A 16,313-nucleotide genomic window follows, 5' to 3' on the forward strand; every position below is an offset into this window, starting at 1 on the left:
GGTATGGGCTCAATCAACCAACTGCTGGGTTTACTGTCTCGCCAACGCGGGACGGACATGTTGTGCCCCACTGGGGACTGGGAAGTTAATCCCCCCTTCCACAGGCCTGCTGCCTCAACCATGGCCAACAGGCACCCCCCGAGGTGTTGTAGCCTCTGCGCCAGGATGCATTTGGTACCTGGATGCGGGGTTGGGCAAGAGGTTTCCCCCTGCCAGGTAGCCCGCAAATGCATTACGGCACTGCCAGCCCTGAGCAGTGATGGCCACTACTGTGCCCTGTTGAGACACCAGTGGCTGAATGTTCTTAACCTTGACTCTCCATGTACCTTCCCTCAGGTCCCCATTGCAAAATGCAGTGCCCCTGCCGGCCACCAGCACGATCTGGTCACTGTCATGGGCAGAGGGCAGCTGGGCGGTAACAGGAAGGGGGAGTCTGGGGGAGACTCAGGATGCCAGGGAACAAGAAACAGGAGACTGACAACCTGTCCTGGGACACAGGGAGGTGGCGAGAGGCAGCTCCACATGTGAGTCAAAGCTCCAAGCCCTTGGGGTGCTTCACTGTTCCATCAGATTTCACTTACAAAATGCAAATTAGAAGATCAAATTAAGAAATGCCAGACAGCAACCACAGGGCATTAAACTTCAAGTGCAGGATCTTCCTGAGCGTGTGGCTCCGTGTGATTGCGCTGGTCACATGCCGCTGAAGCTGGCCTGACTCCTGGATTTTGACTTAAGCCTTTTGGTAAATATTGGGGCCATTTACTGAGATGAAGGAAGAGTGAAAACTATCCAGTTTGCGAGGGGAAATCAGGTCTTCGGTTTGACGATGCTAAATTCCAGATGCCTTTGATGTATCGGGGGAAGATGTCAAGGAAGAAATTGAAATGTTGATATGAGTGTAGAGCTTTTAAGTTCTGGAGGCTCTGCAATGTTCAGGGTCATAACCTGATTATCCTATTAACTCTTTCTCACAAAAATGAAGTGCAACTCCAGACATCTGGATGTTTGGATTCTAGGTAAACAAGGATTTTCTGTAGTGGTGTATCTCACACATCTTTTAGCATACCTTTGTATTTGTTTGACCAGGACATTCATGAATTCCCAAAGGCCTTTCTTTTTCATGTACTTGCCTATATTCATGATTCCGTTTCTTCTCACTTTTCTAACTTCCAAATAGTATTTTTGTTTCTCAAGGAAAAATTAGCTCTCAAGTTATTCTGATTTGCAGTGTATGCAATTCTATATTATGTTAGAAATATAAAAAAAGAGGGACACTAGACTTCTTTTTCTTAAAATATAATCAAAACGTGCAGCTGGGCCAGATCCTCTTGCCTCAAATATAGTTTAAACTAGAAAACTCTGGGCAACATGCTTGTTATTTATTTATTTATTTTCACACAGGGTTCATAAGTACGTTTCCAAATGAAGCTATTTTGACCACTCTCCCCCTTACCCTGTGAGGAAAGAGAAGGAGTCAAGAATAATTTAAAACCAGAGTTCTGTGCTCAGAGGAGTTACAAGATGTTTGCCTGCTGGTGGTATGTGAGAAAAACCTTTCTCCAGTGCTTTGCCGGTAGCAGTGCCAGCTTCCATTTATCTGTTTTTCTCCCAAAGATGGATTCAGACCCTAGGCTAGATTTTTTTTTCCTTTTTTTCTTTTCTTTTAAAGGACAAAGTAGAGTAGTGTCTGATAGACCTGGCAGAGATGTGTTATAACCATAGCTCCTCTTTAAGGTGTGACTTGTGTCTTTGACTTCTACGCAGGACAATTCTAAATTGGGTCTCTTCCAAATGACGTCAGAGGAAACTAGAAACATGTTTATAAAAAGCTCTGGATTAAAAAAAACACAAAACTCTGTATTTTATTCGGTCTCCCCTTCCAGTTAATGCTCAAGCATCCCATTGAGAGCAGGGAGGGCTTCCCTGGTGGTGCAGTGGTTGAGAGTCCGCCTGCCGATTCAGGGGACACGGGTTCGTGCCCCGGTCCGGGAAGATCCCACATGCTGCAGAGCGGCTAGGCCTGTGAGCCATGGCCGCTGAGCCTGCGCGTCCGGATCCTGTGCTCCACAACGGAAGAGGCCACAACAGTGAGAGGCCTGTGTACCGCAAAAAAAAAAGAGCAGGGACATTATTAGAAATTATGTTAAAAAGAAATCGCTTCTTATACATGAATATGGATCTGAAGATTGTTACTTATGATCAACCAGTCACAGTGGCCCAGTTTTAAAGGAACACATCTCCCATTCTGAGGGTTGTCTTTTGGTCTTGTTTATGGTTTCCTTTGCTGTGCAAAAGCTTTTAAGTTTCATTAGGTCCTATTTGTTTATTTTTGTTTTTATTTCCATTTCTCTAGGAGGTGGGTCAGAAAGGATCTTGCTGTGATTTATGTCATACTGTGTTCTGCCTATGTTTTCCTCTAAAAGTTGTATAGTGTCTGGCCTTACATTTAGGTCTTTAATCCATTTTGTTTATTTTTGTGTATGGTGTTACGGAGTGTTCTAAGTTCATTATTTTACATGTAGCTGTCCAGTTTTCCCAGCACCACTTATTGAAGAGGCAGTCTTTTCTCCACTGTATATTCTTGCCTCCTTTATCAAAAATAAGGTGACCATATGTGCGTGGGTTTATCTCTGGGCTTTCTGTGCTGTTCCATTGATCTACATTTCTGTACTGTTTCTGACAGTACCATTACTGTTTTGATTACTGTAGCTTTGTAGTATAGTCTGAAATCAGGGAGCCTGATTCCTCCAGCTTTGTTTTTCTTTCTCAAGACTGCTTTGGCTATTCAGCGTCTTTTGTGTTTCCATACAAATTATGAAATTTTTGTTCTAGTTCTGTGGTAGTTTGATAGGGATTGCATGGAATCTGTAGATTGCTTTGGGTAGTATAGTCATTTTCAAGGATTCTCCTAATCCAAGAACATGGTATATCTCTCCATTGTTTGTATTATCCTTAATTTCTTTCATCAGTGTCTTATAGTTTCCTGCATACAGGTCTTTTGTCTCCTTAGGTAGATTTATTCCTAGGTATTTTATCCTTTTTGATGCAATGGTAAATGGAAGTGTTTTCTTAATTTCACTTTCAGATTTTTCATCATTAGTTTATAGGAATGCAAGAGATTTCTGTGCATTAATTTTGTATCCTGCTACTTTACAAAATTCATTGATTACCTCTACTAATTTTCTGGTAGCATCTTTAGGACTCTCTATGTATAGTATCATGTCATCTGCAAACAGTGACAGCTTTACTTCTTTTCCGATTTGGATTCCTTTTATTTCTCCTTCTTCTCTGATTGCTGTGGCTAAAACTTCCAAAACTATGTTGAATAATAGTGGTGAGAGTGGGCAACCTTGTCTTATTAGTGATCTTAGAGGAAATGGTTTCAGTTTTTCACCATTGAGGATGATGCTGGCTGTGGGTTTGTCATATATGGCCTTTATTTTATTTTATTCTATCTTTTGCGGTACGTGGGCCTCTCACTGTTGTGGCCTCTCCTGCTGCGGAGCACAGGCTCCGGACACGCAGGCTCAGCAGCCATGGCTCACGGGCCCAGCCGCTCTGTGGCATGTGTGATCTTCCTGGACCGGGGCACAAACCCGCGTCCCCTGCATTGGCAGGCGGACTCTCAACCACTGCACCACAGGGAAGCCCTGGCCTTTATTATTTTGAGTTAAGTTCCCTCTATGCCTACTTTCTGGAGAATTTTTATCATAAATGGGTGTTGAATTTTGTCAAAAGCTTTTTCTGCATCTATTGAGATGATCTTATGGTTTTTTTTTTCCTAAATATCTTTATTGGAGTATAATTGCTTTACAATGGTGTGTTAGTTTCTGCTTTATAACAAAGTGAATCATTTAGACACTTACATATATCACCATATCTCTTCCCTCTTGGTCTCCCTCCCTCCCACCTTCCCTATCCCACCCCTCTAGGTGGTCACAAAGCACCAAGCTGATCTCCCTGTGCTATGCGGCTGCTTCCCACTAGCTATCTAATTTACATTTGTAGTAATATATATGTTCATGCCACTGTCTCACTTTGTCCCAGCTTACCCTTCCCTGATCATATGTTTTTTATTCTTCAATTTGATAATATGGTGTATCACACTGATTGATTTGCATATATTGAAGAATCCTTGCATTACTGGGATGAACCCCACTTGATCATGGTGTATGATCCTCTTAATGTGCTATTGGATTCTGTTTGCTAATATTTTGTTGAGGATTTTTGCATCTATGTTCATCAGTGATATTGGCCTGTAGTTTTCTTTCTTTGTGACTTATTTGTCTGGTTTTAGTATCAGGGTGATGGTGGCCTCGTAGAATGAGTTGGGAGTGTTCCTCCCTCTGCTATATTTTGGAAGAGTTTGAGAAGGATAGGTGTTAGTTCCTCTCTAAATGTTTGATAGAATTGGCTTGTGAAGCCATCTGGTCCTGGGCTTTTGTTTGTTGGAAGATTTTTAATCACAGTTTCAATTTCAGTGCTTGTGATGGGTCTGTTTATATTTTCTATTTCTTCCTGGTTCAGTCTCAGAAGGTTGTGCTTTTCTAAGAATTTGTGCATTTCTTCCAGGTTGTCCATTTTATTAGCATATAGTTGCTTATAGTAATCTATCATGATCCTTTGTATTTCTGCAGTGTCAGTTGTTACTTCTCCGTTTTTCATTTCTAATTCTATTAATTTCAGTCTTCCTCCTTCTTTTCTTGATGAGTCTGTCTAACGGTTTATCAAGTTTGTTTATCTTCTGAACGAACCATCGTTTAGTTTTATTGATCTTTGCTATTGTTTCCTTCATTTATTTTTCATTTATTTCTGATCTGATCTTTATGATTTATTTCCTTCTGCTAAATGTGGGGATTTTTTGTTCTTCTTTCTCTAATTGCTTTAGGTGTAAGGTTAGCTTGTTTATTTGAGATGTTTGTTTCTTGAGGTAGCATTTTATTGCTATAGACTTCCCTCTTAGAACTGCTTTTGCTGCATCCCATAGGTTTTGGGTCATCGTGTTTTCATTGTCATTTGTTTATAGATATTTTTTTATTTCCTCTTTGATTTCTTCAGTGATCTCTTGGTTATTCAGTAGCGTATTGTTTAGCCTCCATGTGTTCTTATTTTTTACAGATTTTTTCCTGTAATTGATATCTAGTCTCATAGTGTTGTGGTCAGAAAATATACTTGATATGATTTCAGTTTTCTTAAATTTACAAAGGCTTGATCTGTGACCCAAGATATGATCTATCCTGGAGAATGTTCCATGAGCACTTAAGAAGAAACTGTATTCTTTTGTTTTTGTATGGAATGTACTATAAATATCAATTAAGTCCATCTTGTTTAATATATCATTTAAAACTTGTGTTTCGTTATTTATTTTCATTTTGGATGATCTGTCCCTTGGTGAAAGTGGAGTGTTAAAGTCCCCTACTATGAATGTGTTACTGTTGATTTCCCCTTTCCTGGCTGTTAGTATTTGCCTTATGTATTGAGGTGCTCCTATGTTGGGTACATAGATATTTACAATTGTTCTATCTTCTTCTTGGATTGATCCCTTGATCATTATGTAGTGTCCTTCTTTGTCTCTTGTAATAGTCTTTATTTTGAAGTCTATTTTGTCTGATATGAGAATTGCCACTCCAGCTTTCCTTTGATTTCCATTTGCATGGAATATCTTTTTCCATGCCCTCACTTTCAGTCTGTATGTATCCCTAGCTCTGAAGTGGGTCTCTTGTAGACGGCATATATACGGGTCTTGTTTTTGTACCCATTCAGCCAGTCTATATCTTTTTGTTGGAGCATTTAATCCATTGACATCTAAGGTAGTTATCTATATGTATGTTCCTATTACCATTTTCTTAATTGTTTTGGGTTTGTTATAGTAGATCTTTTCCTTCTTTTGTGTTTCCTGCCTAGAGATGTTCCTTTAGCATTTGTTGTAAAGCTGGTTTGGTGGTGCTGAATTCTGTTAGCTTTTGCTTGTCTGTAAAGGTTTTCATTTCTCCATCGAATCTGAATAAGATCCTTGCTGGGTAGAGTAATCTTGGTTGTAGGTTTTTCCCTTTCATCACTTTAAATATGTCCTGCCACTCCCTTCTGGCTTGCAGAGTTTCTGCTGATAGATCAGCTGTTAACCTTATGGGGATTCCCGTGTGTGTTATTTGTTGTTTTTCCCTTGCTGATTTTAATATTTTTTTCTTTTATTTAACTTTTGATAGTTTGAGTGATATGTGTCTTGTCATGTTGCTCCTTGGGTTTTTCCTGCCTGGGACTCTCTGCGCTTCCTGGACTTGCCTGACTATTTCCTTTCCCATGTTAGGAAAATTTCAGCTGTAATCTCTTCAAATATTTTCTCAGACGCTTTCTTTTTCTCTTATTCTTCTGGTACCCCTATAATTTGAATGTTGATGTGTTTAATGTTTTCCCAGAAGTCTCTGAGACTGTCTTCAATTCTTTTCATTTTTTTTTTTTTTATTCTGCTCTGCAGTTGTTATTTCCACTATTTTATCTTCCAGGTCTCTTATCCGTTCTTCTGCCTCAATTATTCTGCTATTGATTCCTTGTAGAGAGTTTTAAATTTCATTTATTGTGTTGTTCATCATTGTTTGCTCTTTAGTTCTTCTGGGTCCTTGTTAAACGTTTCTTGTATTTTCTCCATTCTATTTCCAAGTTTTGGATCATTACTATCATTATTCTGAATTCTTTTTCACGTAGACTGCCTATTTCCTCTTCATTTGTTTGGTCTGGTGGGTTTTTACCTTGCTCCTTCATCTGCTGTGTGTTTCTCTGTCTTCTCATTTTGCTTAACTTACTGTGTTTGGGGTCTCCTTTTCTCAGGCCACGGCTTCGTAGTTCCCGTTGTTTCTGGTGTCTGCCCCCAGTGGCTAAGGTTGGTTCAGTGGGTTCTGTAGGCTTCCTGGTGGAGGGGACTAGTGCTTGTGTTCTGGTGGATGAGCCTGGATCTTGTCTTTCTGGTGGGCAGGTCCATGTCTGGGGGTGTGTTTTGGGGTGTCTGTGACCTTATTATGATTTTAGGCAGCCTTTCTGCTAATGGGTGGGGTTGTGTTCCTGTCTTGCTAGTTGTTTAGCATAGGGTGTCCAGCACTGTAACTTGCTGGTTGTTGAGTGGAGATGGGTCTTGGCGTTGAGATGGAGATCCTTGGGAGATTTTCTTCGTTTGATATTATGTGGAGCTGGGTGGTCTTTGGTGGACCAATGTCCTGAACTTGGCTCTCCCACCTCAGAGGCAGAGCCCTGATGCCCAGCCAGAGCACCAAGATCCTGTCATCCACATGGGTCAGAATAAAATGGAGAAAAAAAGAAGGAAAATAAATAAATGTTATTAAAATAAAAAAAATTATTAAAAAAACGTTTTAAGTAATAAAAAATGGAAGAAAGAGAGCAACCAAACCAAAAAACATATTCACCAATGATAACAAGCGCTAAAAAGTATACTAAAAAAAAAAAACGGTCAGGGCTTTCCTGGTGGCACAGTGGTTGAGAGTCCGCCTGCCGATGCAGGGGACACGGGTTCGTGCCCCGGTCCAGGAAGATCCCACATGCCGCGGAGTGCCTGGGCCCGTGAGCCATGGCCGCTGAGCCTGCGCGTCCGGAGCCTGTGCTCCGCAACGGGAGAGGCCGCGGAAGTGAGAGGCCCGCGTACCGCAAAAAAAAAAAAAAAAATGGGCAGACTGAACCCTAGGACAAATGGTAAAAGCAAAGCTATACAAGCAAAATCACACACAGACGCATATACATACACACTCATAAAAAGAGAAAAAGGAAAAATATATATATAGTTGCTCCCAAAGTCCTCTGCCTCAATTTGGGATGATTCGTTGCCTATTCAGGTATTTCACAGATGCAGGGTACATCAAGTTGATTGTGGATCTTTAATCCGCTGCTCCTGAGGTTGCTGGGAGAAATTTCCCTCTCTCTTCTTTGTTCGCACAGCTCCCGGGGTTCAGCTTTGGAAATGGCCCCGCCTCTGCGTGTAGGTCGCCTGAGCGCACCTGTTCTTTGCTCAGACAGGACGGGGTTAATTAAAGGAGCAGCTGCTTCGCGGGCTCGGGCTCACTCAGGCCGGGGGGAGGGAGGGTCACGGAGTGCAGGGCGAGCCTGCGGCGGCAGAGGCCGGCGTGACGTTGCACCAGCCTGAGGCGTGCTGTGCGTTCTCCCGGGGAAATTGTCCTTGGATCACGGGACCCTGGCATTGGCGGGCTGCACAGGCTCCCGGGAGGGGAGGTGTGGATAGTGACCTGTGCTTGCACACAGGCTTCTTGGTGGCGGCAGCAGCAGCCTTAGCGTCTCATGCACGTTTTTGGGGTCTGTGCTGATAGCCGCGGCTCGCGCCAGTCTCTGGAGCTCCTTTAAGCGGCGCTCTTAATCCCCTCTCCTCGCGCACCAGGAAACAAAGAGGCAACAAAAAGTGTTTTGCGTCTTCCGCAAATCCAGACCTTTTCCCGGACTCCCTCCCGGCTAGCTGTGGCGCACTAGTCCCTTCAGCCTGTGTTCACGCCGCCAGTCCTCTTCCTGGGATCCGACCGAAGCCCGAACCTCAACCCACAGCCCCCGCCCGCCCTGACGGGTGAGCAGAGAAGCCTCTCAGCCTGGTGAGTGCCGGTCGGCACCGATCCTCTGTACGGGAATCTCTCCGCTTTGCCCTCTGCACCCCTGTTGCTGCGCTCTCCTCCGTGGTTCCGAAGCTTCCCCTCTCTGACCCCAGCAGTCTCTGCCCGCGAAGGGGCTCCTAGTGTGTGGAAATCTTTCCTCCTTCACAGCTCCCTCCCACTGGTGCAGGTCCCGTCCCTATTCTTTTGTCTTTTTTCTTTTGCCCTCCCCAGGTATGTGGGGAGTTGCTTGCTTTTGGGAGGTCTGAGTTCTTCTGCCAGCGTTCAGTAGGTGTTCTGTAGGGGTCGTTCCACATGTAGTTGTATTTCTGATGTGTTTGTGGGGAGGAAGGTGATCTCCACATCTTACTCTTCCGCCATCTTGAAACTCCTTCGATGCGTGGCCTTCTCATTGCTGTGGCTTCTTGTTGCAGAGCACGGGCTCTAGGAGCACGGGCTTCAGTAGCTGTGGCACTCAGGCTCAGTAGTTGTGGTTCGCAGGCTCTAGAGCGCAGGCTCAGTATTTGTGGTGCACGGGCTTACTTGTTCTGCGGCATGTGGGATCTTCCCGGACCAGGAACTTGTGTCCCCTGAATTGACAGGCGAATTCTTAACCACTGCGCCACCAGGGAAGTCCGAATGAACTACTAAACTTGTAGGTGAAATAATGGTATTAGATTATTACTATTGAAAAGCTCTTTTATTTTATAAAAATACATAATGGGCTTTTTCCAGTTGAAATGCTCTAACGTCCAGGATGGCTTCAAAATATCATGGAGGAAGGGGGAAAGTGGGTAGGATTGTGGATGAAATAAGTTTAGCCATGAATTATTAATTGTGCAGAGTGATGTATGCATTGGATTCTTAACACTAGGCTGCCTACTTTTGTATATTTTTGCAAGTTTCCATGAGAAAGATTATTTTATAAATATCTATCACCCTTGCCTAGAAAAAACGATGAGAAGTGTATTCTACAAAATGTAACAGTGGTTATAGGTGATTTTTATTTTCTTCTTTGTGCTGCCCCATAGTTTCCAAATTTCTACAAGTGTGGGTGTTCTTTTTAAAATCAATAAATTTGTTGTTTTCAGGGAGATGCCACTGATTACTGGCTCAGCTGAAAGTAACGAGACTTAGCAATCAAAACCAAGCCTAAACTAGAGGAACACAGGTTAATTAAATCAGGGTAGTTTCCCGGTAGATAGAAGAGAGAAACCAGGAAAGGGAAGGCCCATTTATTTAGCTTCTTCCTCTGCTAAAGGAAATTTACCCTGTGGGAAGAGGCTTTGTGGTCCACTGCAAGAATGCAGCCTTAGAACTAAGGACTTGAGGGGTGCGGGAGAAAAGTCTGGGAAATCTTGAGTCAAGCTATTTTAAACTTTTGTCAGAAAAGTACTTTAGATATCCACGCTTGCAGCAAACATCAGACTTTGCGAGATTGGAGCACCACCTGGATTTGGCTTTCTTCATACGTGTGTGTTGCCAGTGGCTGGCAAGGTAAAAGACTGTAATGATTTTCAGCCCCACAGGCTTCAGAGGCAACACGATTCGGTTTCAAATCTCAGCTTTGCCATTTAGCTGCTCTGAAGCATTGACAAAGTGGTTTGCCTTCTTTAAGCCTGGATTTTCTCCATTTGTAAAACAAAGAAACAACAATGCCACTTCACAGGCTTAGAAGTGTACTGCCTAGAAAGAGTACATACGTAATAAGTAGAAGTTATTCTTGTGGTTCTTGCCAGTAGAAAATAAAATATCCACAGCTGCCATTTAAACTAATCTATGAATGGTTTCCCACTTCGCTGTCTTATCTTTTACTTTCTTCTTTTTAGCTGTTAATGGACCTCAGACTCGACTCTTTTTCCCAAAGGAATGCTGACATGTTCTCAGACTATCAGTTATCTTTATGCGTATAGTTGTCACTGATAGAATTCTTTAAAAATAGCATTGATAGATGGATATCGAATCATTATGTTGTACCCCTGAAGTTAATAAAATGTTATGTCAATTATACCTCAATTAAAAAAAAAAGAAATCTCATTGAAACCATTGTCTGACCAAGAACCTTCCTTTCTTAACGTTCCTCTCCACCTGCAGTGGTCTGAAATGCCTCTTCAACTGTAAAATTCCATAGGATATGGCCATAATGCCCCCACCTTCCCTTTTTCTAATTTCATAAATGAGATTCAAGAGGCTGGCTTGTAGAAACTTTCAGGAGGGTACAGATGGTAAAGTTAGGATGAGATGGCCTATCTCCTGTATCTCATCAGACCTCACCTCCGTTACATCACTTTACAGCCCAAGGACTCTGTTCTACTGATACTGTGCAACGATAATATGACAGAAGAATTTCTGATTAATTTTGGTGGATAGAAAGGAAAATGGTGATCAAGGGAGCCTTATTAAGAGCCTTTGTATTATTCCAAATATGAGGTAATTAAGATGGGTATGGGGGTGACAGTGGTATGAACAGTACAAAATGTTTGATAGAGCAAATCTCACAGAGGCCAAGTTAGTGAGATCTCATGGCTGGCCAGAATAATTTGAAGAGTCCATTGGATCATCTTCATTTTCATCATGCAACTCATCTCCAGATTTAAGCTGGTGACTGTGATGACAATCTGAATAGCAATTCAAAAGCTGTTGTAGGCTTTGGGGCTTCTACGCAGACAGAATTCTATACTGATTGGTTTCATCTTTCAAATCTGAAATCTTCTCCAGATTTGTCCTTTTGCTGTGCAAAATATCATAGACCAGTCGGATTTATTTTGGCTTTGGGTGCTCGCTTTAAAATGAAACAAGCTTGTTTAGAAGCTCCAAGGATGGACAGAACTCTTTTGTGGTCAGTGTGCTGAAACATGGAGAGATTTAGGTCTCTTGGAAAATTAAAGAGGTTGCTCTGTGCCATCTGTGTTTTGTTGAGGTTGCTTCAAAACTCACAGGTTTCTTTTTGTATGCTTTTTCCTTCCTCCATGTATCTTCACTTGGATATAGGAGGAGGATTTTTTTCCTCCTCTTTCACTGCTTTTTTTTTTTTTTCTTTCCAAGAGCTTCTGGGAATAACCTTCATTTTCACTCTTCCAAATAGGTGTTTCATTTACCATAATTTTACGTAGTGTATAGCATAAAGCTTTACTACCTTCTTCGGTTCAAAATAAACCTCCCAACACAACAGGAGGATTCAAAAGAATGCCTAAGAAATCTGGGGAGGATGGCGGTGAGAAAAACAGGCATTCTGCTGAAGCAATGTCAAAGACTGAAACCAGTCCCCAGACTTTTTAGAATTGCTAGCTAGCTGTGTGACAAAGTTTGGTTTATTTGGCATTTCTTGTTGATTTAATGTAGGTAGTACATCAGCAGTAAATAATCCCACTGTTCCACAATTCCTTCTTACCTTTCGGATATTTTAATTTTATTCAAACTTTTGTAGGTTTTACAATAATGGAGCACTCTAAGCTTGGGCACTATGTATCTGGGTAATAAACTTCAAAATATTTTTAAAAAATAGGGTATGTCATAGCTCGCATTTGGGCATTTGCTGGAGATACTCTGGGATGTATGTCCTGGGCTTCCATATAAGATGTCCAGTGACTTTACAGAGGAACCAGGGAATAAAATAACTGTCATCTATTGACTGTTTACCATGGGCTCAACATCAGGCCAAATGCTTTATATGTAATATCTCTTTTAAAACTTATAAGACTGTAGGGAAAATATAATTATTAATTCCACTTTATGTTTGGGGCAGATATGTTTCACGCAGGTAAAGGAAGTTGCTCAAGTTATATAGCTAGTTTCTTGGGCTGGGTTCTGAAAGCAGCAGTGAGACAAAGGTAGTCTCCCAGGAAATGATTGCCTGGAGTGGAGTGACAAGGAGTGAAGGAAAGAGCCAGTATGTGACTTGTTACTGAGTTGGACACCACGAGGAAGTCTGTTCTTTGAACTTGCTGGAAGGATAGTCTGAGGAGCTTTAAGAAATGTATCTTAAAACCATCCACCTCGGCGATGAAAGGGAAACATCTATTCATTGGTTGTTGTCCTACACTGACTTGTAGATTATACATTTCTCGGCGTCAGGGGGGTTCCCACTGGGTTTTCCCACCACACTGTCAGTGAAGTCCTGGGACAAGTACTTGTACCAGGTATATGTCAAGGGCCCAAGGTAAGATGCTGTCAGTTTGCATCACTGTGAAGGTTGATAAAGCCTGCTTGAAACTGATTGTTCCAGCAGTGGATGGAATAAGGGGTGAGCAGAGGTTGAGTAGTGGTTCAGAGCAGGAACCTGGTGCAGCTGATTCCCAAAGGAACCAGGTTTCAAACCCAAGCCAATCTGATTCCAAAACCTGCTCACTTTACCACCATACATTGCTATCTTCAAACGTAATATTGGACTCATTAGATTTGCTCTTCTGGGGTCTCCTGTAAACATTTAATAATCTTTCTTGATGGAAAAGAGTGCCTTGACTGAAATGTGGCAGAGGTGAAGTTCATCTTCAGCAATTCTCAGTGTGTTTGCCTCCTTTTCCCCTTTTTGCTGCTCTTGAGGCCCTGACGATGCACTATTTCAGTACACATTTGGCCCACTCTTGTTGTATAACTTGCATCACACCTGTAACCCATCCCTTCATATAAGAACATATCTTTTGCAGTCACAATATGATGGTGGTGGAAGAAGCCTGGAGTTTGGGGTCCAATCTGCATGTTAAATATTCTTCTACCTCACAGGGTGTGGCCTTGGCCAACTCAATTTCCCTTCTTTGAGTCTGAATTTTTTATTTGCCCAAGGGGAGATATAGTATCTACATGATAGGGTTATATATGAAAGGGAAAAGGTGGAAGGAGGAAATAATGTCTATGAAAACACCTGGATAACAGCCCTTCTCTGTCCTCTCCCTCACTGCTTCTGTCCCATTCTGGATCTTGAGGGAACTGAAGCCAATTAAGCAAATTTCAAGTAAGATATATGGTTTACTGTGACTTCTCTCTGATAATTTTTGGCTCCAGTCTCCTGAGCTGTAAAGATTATTAAAAATAAATCACAGTTGGCAAACTCCTTCCTATTCTTTTTTTTCTTATAAATTTATTTTATTTATTTTTGGCTGCGTTGGGTCTTCGTTGCTGTGCGTGGGCTTTCTCTAGTTGCGGCGAACGGGGGCTATTCTTGTTTGTGGTGCTCGGGCTTCTCACTGCCATGGATTCTCTTGTTGTGGAGCATGGGCTCTAGGTGCCTGGACTTCAGTAGTTGTGGCACGTGGGCCCGGTAGTTGTGGCCTGTGGGCTCCAGAGCGCAGGCTCAGTAGTTGTGGTGCACGGGTTTAGTTGCTCCACGGCATGTGGGATCTTCCTGAACCAGGGCTTAAACCCGTGTCCCCTGCATTGGCAGGAGGATTCTTAACCACTGTGCCACCAGGGAAGCCCCCTCCTTCCTATTGTTTAAGACCCATCTCAGATGTCAGGGCTCTGTGATGCCCTCCCACCCCTGATTTATACCTCAGAGCATGATCAATTGCCCACTTCCTCCGTTTCCCAGTAACTTACTTTTCTAATCCCAGCCCTCTTTTCTTATGGGGCTGGAAGGAGGACAATTCAGCAATAAAATATTCCTGCGGTTAGCAGTAAGGCCCTAATAAATCCCACGAGATATTCTGTTCATTCTTTTCTTTAAGATTAAAATTTCTATCCAGACTCCGAGTCCAGAGCAGTAGGAATATGGAAGTGTCATCTCTGGCCTAGTCAACTTGTCCCCACATGCCATTCCCTGCTGTGGAACCTTCATCTTCCACTCTTGGGGGTTTATCATCTAGTGCTTCCTGCCTTTACCCACACAGACAAGAAGGGCAGAGATTCTTCCTCTCACCTTCCCCAAAACATTCTTTAAATCTTCATTTGCTTTCCTGACTGCTCACTCCCCCCTCCCCCCAGCCACTTCTACTTTCTAAGAATTGGCCTCTCCTGAAATCCCATCTCCCTTTGTGTCTTAGCCCTACTGTGCGCTTACAGTCCTTCTCAGCCAGGTCAGTTTCTGCTCCTAGACAGAGGGGCATAAAGGGAGATGGTTTGTGTTTTGACAAGATTTCTAAGAATTCTGTGGTTTGGCCTCAGAGGAAAGCATCTAAAAGACAACCAATATCTCAAAGTTATAAAGATTAATTTCTCACTGTCATTGTAACTGTACCTTCTTATATGTAAACATCTGGTTATGTTTTCCAGCCTTGAGTGATGTTACCAAAAAAAAAAAATACTCAAACCCTGCGAAACGCTCCTTTCTGTTATCTTATTCTAGGAAAGTGCCAAACTCTAGGGAAAGCATTAGAAGAGAAAATGTTCTGGCCTTGTCTCTCTTTGAGCACCTTCCTATACTATTATCATTTACTTTTTTCCTTTAATTGAAAAATGTATTAAGATAACTATGAATTCACATACAGATGTAAGAAATAATGCAGAAAGATCCCATATGTACTTTTCCCAGTTTCACTCAATAGTAATATTTTGCAAAATTATAGTATTCATGTAATACACAAGAAGCATATTGACATTGATATACTCCACCAATCTTATTCAGATTTCTGCAATTTTACTTGTCCTCATGTACACCTGTGTGTGTGTCTGTGTGTGTGTACGTGTGCTAAGTTCTATACAGTTTCATCACCTAGTTCATGTATCACGTTTATAGGCAAGATACTTAACATTTTCAATCTCACGATAGCTCTCATGTTGCCCTTTTATAACCATACCCATCTCTTTCCTCCACATGCTCTGCATCTCACACCTGCCAACCACTATCCTGTCCTCCATTTTCAAAAATTTTGTCATTTCAACAGTCTCCTATAAATGGAATAATTCAGTATGTGACCTTTTGTGATTAGCCTTAATTCAGCATAATTTCCTGCAGACTCATCCAAGTTGTTGCATGTATCAGGTTGTTCTTTTTTATTACTGAGTTATATTCCATGGTATGCATGTACCACAGTTTGTTTAACCATTCATCCCTTGAAGGACAACTAGGCTGATTCCAGTTTTTAGGTATTACAAATACAACCATTATGAATATTCATGCACCAGTGTTTTCTATGAACATAAGTTTACATTTGTTTGGAATATGCAAGGAGTGTGTAAATGGAATAAATGCCCAGGAGTAAAGTTGTTGGGTCATATGATAGTTGCATGTTTAATATTTTTTTAAAAAAACTGCAGAGCGGGCTTCCCTGGTGGCACAGTGGTTGAGAGTCCGCCTGCCGATGCAGGGGACACGGGTTCGTGCCCCGGTCCGGGAAGATCCCACATGCCGCGGAGCGGCTGGGCCCGTGAGCCATGGCCGCTGAGCCTGTGCGACCGGAGCCTGTGCTCTGCAACTGGAGAGGCCACAACAGTGAGAGGCCCGTGTAACACACACACAAAAAAACCCGAAAAATACTGCAGAGCTGTTTTTCCAAAGCAGCTGTGCCAATTTAAAATCCCACCAGCAATGTATGAGTCACCCAGATCCTCAGCATCCTTGCCAGCAGTTGCTGTTGTCACTGTTTTTTTTTTTAATTTTACAAATCTGTTAGGTGTACAGTGTTATGTCATTGTGGTTTTATCTGTATTTCCCTAATGGGTAATGATGTTGAACATCTTTTCATTTGCTTGTTTGCCATCTGTATATCCTCTTTGGTGAAATTGTTTATTTCTTTTGCCCTTTTTCTAATTGTACTGTCTTTATTTTACTGTTGAGCGATG

The sequence above is a fragment of the Delphinapterus leucas genome, chromosome 3, assembly GCF_059928025.1.
Source record: "Delphinapterus leucas isolate spDelLeu-1000000601 "Yukka" chromosome 3, BTC_Dleu_Yukka2, whole genome shotgun sequence".
In the NCBI taxonomy this organism is placed as follows: Eukaryota; Metazoa; Chordata; class Mammalia; order Artiodactyla; family Monodontidae; genus Delphinapterus; species Delphinapterus leucas.